This window comes from Cervus canadensis, chromosome 31, assembly GCF_019320065.1.
Source record: "Cervus canadensis isolate Bull #8, Minnesota chromosome 31, ASM1932006v1, whole genome shotgun sequence".
Lineage (NCBI taxonomy): Eukaryota > Metazoa > Chordata > Mammalia > Artiodactyla > Cervidae > Cervus > Cervus canadensis.
The window spans coordinates 9,228,743-9,234,269 of record NC_057416.1 but is presented as its reverse complement, the minus strand read 5'-3'; the positions used below and the strand labels follow the sequence as shown (position 1 = coordinate 9,234,269).

The 5,527-nt window shown below is 38.4% G+C and overlaps 1 pseudogene; it reads right to left on the bottom strand.

Annotated features, from left to right (window-relative positions):
- Positions 1-589: 589 nt before the first annotated feature.
- Positions 590-4,903, bottom strand: LOC122432293 (annotated as a pseudogene).
- Between the last annotated feature and the right edge of the window lie 624 nt (positions 4,904-5,527).

The window sequence follows — 5,527 nt, the reverse complement described above, 5'->3', positions numbered from 1 at the left end:
GACATATTTCATAATTTAATGACACTTAGCAGTGAAATAGGTGATAATCTTAGTTGAAAGGCATCATTAATTAGATTCACCAATAAGACAAGCTATGTGGAAACATGTCAGAGAATGGAGAAATTTCAGGGTAAATCTGCTCATCATAATGCATTCGAATTTTGTGCTATAATTGTCATTCTATAGGGAAAGCAAAGTTGTATTTGCTAATGATAGCTACTCAAAATATTGTCTTCCTGCTTTCTAAATCATTCTGTCTATACAGATATCCTATAGGCATATTCTTTAATATTTTATACATTGTTTAATTTATTTGGTATATACTAGAAATGTTGTTGTTTTTATCATATTATGTCTTTACAGTTTTTGCCTTACTAATACAGTTCTTTCCCATTACATGTCATGTATTGTTACACTTGTTCCCACTGCACACCATTTGTTCATTCCTCTACCCAGAGTTCTCCACAACTCTTTGCCTCTACCCAGAGTTCTCCACAACTCTTTGCTGTTGTGGAAAAAAAAAAAAAAGGCAAAAGGCTGTTGCTTTGGCCCTCCTGAGTCTCAAGGAATGGGGGGAAAAGCAGGTGTTTTGATGTCATGAATTATGGGAAAGAGGGGAGGGAGGTGCTGCATAGGATACAGGTCAGTTGGAAAAACTGGCAGATACCAGATGGTGGCTCTGGGTGTCCTTTGAGTTGGAATCACTCCAGTATGGTGGTTGGGGGGTCCCCACTGTTGATGGGGGCTGAGGTCTCTGGGGCTGTGGACTGCCTGGGTCCCGGGGGCTGCTGCCGTCTCCGCTGGAAGTCGGGACGGTTTCATGGGTGCTGGGGCTCAGGTTGGGAGCCGTCAGTGGGGCTTTAGCTGGGCTTGGTCTTGCCATCCCCACCTTCTGTGGTGGGCTGCTGGGGTGGCCTGGGGTGGAAAGGCCTTCAGTACCTGGGCCGGAATCTGGGTGGGGGTATCCGCTCATCCCCCTGCTGCTGGCCTCCCTCCCATGGGGCTGTCTTTTTGGGTTCTACCCTGTCTGTGCCCTCTATGGGCTGCTGCTGGTTGGGGGGCCAAGGGCCTCGCATGAAGCGCCGTTGGTAGAAGAAGGGTGGTGGGCGCTGTCGTCTGGGCCGCTTCCCGGAGTCTTCGGCACGCTCCCCTTCGCTGCCTGGCTCTGTTCCGCTTGATGGAGCCTCTGCCACCATGGGTGGCGGGGCAGCTGGGCGGGGCCGGGGAATGAATCAGAAGAACCTGCGTCGGTTGGGGGCATAGCAGCTGCCCTTCACTGGCACCCCCCCCCCCAGGCCCAGTTACGTTAGCAGCTTCTGCGCCCTTCTCTCCTTCCACGACATCGAAGTCCACGGTCTCCCCATCCCCAACGCTGCGCAGAAACTTACTGGGGTTGTTTCTCTTAATAGCTGTCTGGTGAACAAAGACATCCTCCTTGGTGTCATTCCTGTTGATAAATCCGTAACTATTGAGCACGTTGAACCATTTTACAGTGCCCAGGACTTGGATTGCTTTTCCACCAGAGATCAGTTTCAGGATCACTGTTTATATTTTACATATTAGGTCAAGTGTTTCCTTAGTGAGGCATAATTAAAATTAAGTGAATTCTATTTTCATCCCCCAAACATCCTACCAGTGTATCTCTTTGTAGCACTTATTCCAATTTCAAATTATATATCTATAATGTATTATTTATAGTCATCAATAAATTTAGGGATCATGTCTCATTCATCATTATTTATCCAGTTTTTGACATGCTGGTGAAACACAGGTGGTTTTTAATGATTATGTGTTTAATGAGTATTTGAATATTATTACCAGTAATTACATATATCAAATATATAACTAAATGCTTTTCAGACTTTCCATGGAGCACACCTTTCACAGTCTCTCAACTAGATGATTTAAATAGTTTTGTTACTGTGTTTCTGTTTGCATTTGATCCTCTGGAATCAATTTTGCTTGCAACAAAGTTCTCTTTTAAAAAAGAAAGCCAAATTAATTTACTTTCCTCTGAAAAATTTCATATTAGAGGTAATTGAAAGGACTGATAAGGCCATTGAGAAGTTGATCACAGTCTAATTCTCAGAAATAATTTATTGAAACCTTTCTTCAGGCTCACTATTTCATGAATACCTGTTTTCTAGCATTTTCTTATACACACCAAAGTTTATTCCTTTGTAGAAGAAGTAACAGATAGTTTAGGCCAAACTGATGGAAAAAATAACATTCCATGATTCACATTAAACAGAAATTAATTTCTCTCTCATGTAACAGATTCAGTTCAGTTCAGTTCAGTCTCTCTGTCCTGCCAGACTCTTTGTGACCCCATGGTCTGCAGCACGCCAGGCCTCCTTGTCCATGGCCAACTCCCGGAGTTTACTCTGAGTCCATTGAGTCGGTGATGCCATCCAGCCATCTCATCTTCTGTCGTCACTTCTCCTCCTGCCTTCAATCTTTCCCAGCATCAGGGTCTTTTCAAATGTGTCAGCTCTTCCCATCAGGTGCTCAAAGCATTAGAGTTTCAGCTTCAGCATCAGTCCTTCCAATCAATATTCAGGACTGATCTCCTTTAGGTTGGACTGGTTTGATCTCCTTGCAGTCCAAGGGATGGACTCTCAAGAGTCTTCTCCAATACCACAGTTCAAAAGCATCAGTTCTTCAGCACTCAACTTTCTTTATAGTCCAAATCTCACATCCATACATGACTACTGGAAAAACCATAACTTTGATTAGATGGACCTTTGTTGGCAAAGTAATGTCTCTGCTTTTTATTATGCTAAGTTGGTTATACTGTTCTTCCAAGGAGCAAGCGTCTTTTAATTTCATGGCTGCAATCACCATCTGCAGTGATTTTGGAGCCCCAAAAATTAAAGTCTATCATTGTTTCCACTGTTTCCCCATCTATTTCCAATGAAATGATGGGACCAGATGCCATGATCTTAGTTTTCTGAATGTTGAGTTTTAGGACAACATTTTCATTCTCCTCTTTCACTTTAATTAAGAGGCTCTTTAGTTCTTCGCTTTCTGCCATAAGGGTGATGTCATCCGCATATCTGAGGTTATTGATGTTTCTCCTAACCTTGATTCCAGCTTGTTCTTCATCCAGCCCAGTGTTTCTCATGATGTACTGTGATATAAGTTAAATAAGCAGAGTGACGATATACAGCCTTGATGTACTCCTTTTCCTATTTGGAACCAGTCTGTTGTTCCATGTAACAGATTAGGGTAGGCAAAGGATCCCTCCAGCTTGCTGATCTCATAGCTTCTTAGAGATTTGTCTTTGTTTGCATTGATTAAACTAGCTATCAGCATCACTTACAAGTTTCAACCCACAGGAATAAGAAATCAGGGACCATATCCTAACAGATCATGACCTATGAATTAAGCCTATATCCATTCATAGTCCATAGTTGCTCATTTCACAGGGTCTCCTGTAATAGTGTGGGAAATGTGGATATGTGTCCTGCTTAAACTTAGAGGAAAAAGGTTTTTTGTTTTTTTTTTTTTTAATTAAATGAAGGAGAAAAAGAATTCTAGGGAAAAGTATTTGGCTTGGTTACAAGGTCATAGCATTTGTTATTTCCTTTGACTGAAATGGTTGGACTCCCGATTTTAAAATAGTTCCAAGTTACCCATTCAGGTTTCAACTAATATGAATCTCTTTAGATAAATATAGCAACAAAGTGTGCATGATCTCCATCATTACTCATAGTTTTTTTCATAGCATTCATCACTACCTGAAAATACCTTGTCCAATTCTTGGTTTGCTTTTCTATTTCTATGTTTAAGTGTCCTGTTCTACTTGTTTTTCCATCAAAATAAATATAAGTGAGTTCCTTGAGAACAGGAATTTTGTCTGTGTAATGCTCTATGTCTATGTTTGCTGCATTTAGAAGAAACTTGTTGTATAATTCTCAAAAAATGATGGAATGAGTTAGTAAAATAACAATTTTATGACATGAACAAATATTCATTTTTCTCTTTCATGCTTGCATTAGACAGAGATGTATATAATAGTAGTTAAATATGTAATATGGTATGCTGATGTAACACATAGAATCAGAAGCAATTCAGTCTATGTTTTAAATATATTTTCATTTTCATGTACACATTAATCATAAGCAGTTCTTTAATAAAGAAACATAATTCATAGCAATATATTCTCTTAACTCTATACCTCAACTTATTTCTATGTGGTATGAAAAATTATCTAAGAACTTCTACCTAAATATTTCTCCCACATGGTCACATGATTACTGTATAACATGCATTTCCATTATCAATAGCACAGCTATTGTATAAACAAATGTATCAACATCTATTAGAGTGCATTTAAATAAAGGTAGTGATGGCTATCATAGAGCAACTGAAATTTAGGCTAAGGATGCTGCATATAAGGTGTGGCTTTTTAGTAGTTTTTGAAGGAGAAACACATTGTATATAAAAGAAGAGCACTTTAGAAAATAGAATAGTACTTGTAATTTCTGGAAGTACAAATGAACTGCCTAATGTAGCTTCAGATGATCAAGGAGAATCAGTTGTTGATGGGCTTGAAAACATTTTTCTTTGAAATGTCTTTTTCAAAAGCACAGCTACTTTTGTTCTATCAACTTTGCAATTTACAAAGTCTAGACTTTGATCCTAAAATATGATATTTCATCACTAGTATCACCCTGTGTTTCTGGTTAACTCTTTTAATTTTTTTTTTGTCAAGGGCAAACTGAACATTAATTAATTTGATTTGTGTTAACATTATCTCTAAATAATTGGATTTGTTATGATCCCATTACCAGATTCCCTTACATAAGACAATCTCATTAACAGAGGCCTGAGATGTCACTTTAGATCCATTTGGTAACAGAGATACAAACATAAACTCATTATATGATGCACTCTCCATTCTTAAACTGATGAGGTTTGCTCTTGTTGTTTGAAAGCAATATGCCTGTAATCCAGTATTTCTGGAGGGGATAAAGAAAATTATTCTCTAAGAGAAATGGTCTAAAAAGAGAAGGAAAGAGAAGAGGAAGGAAGCAAGCAAGCAAAGAGAAAAAAGCAAAGGTATACATTATTCCTAATCACATTGCACAAAAAGGCAACAGTTATTAAAGTTGTAGAAACATTTCTGCATGCTTTTATTAATCTCAGAGAGCTGTTTATTATCATTCAATGTGCTTAAATTTGTTGAAGATATAAAAATATAGATACTTTTAAATTTATTATAATTTCTGTTGAGACTAGTCTTATCCCTCCAAAAATTAATATGAAATATACATTTCTTATTTGGATTTCAGATAAGAAATTACCAGCACACTTAGTCTGCTGAATACATTTGGTTAGTAAATCTAAGATCCTGCCTCACTTCAGTACCCTCTTCTTACTGAAATAGGTGATTGGGGGGAAATGGAGGTGGCAAGAACTCAGGCAACCAGAAAACAATACTTCTTTATTTGCTCTGTATTACACTAGCAATGATCCAAACTGACGTGATGTAGGCAAATTACAACTGATATTACATTCAGTT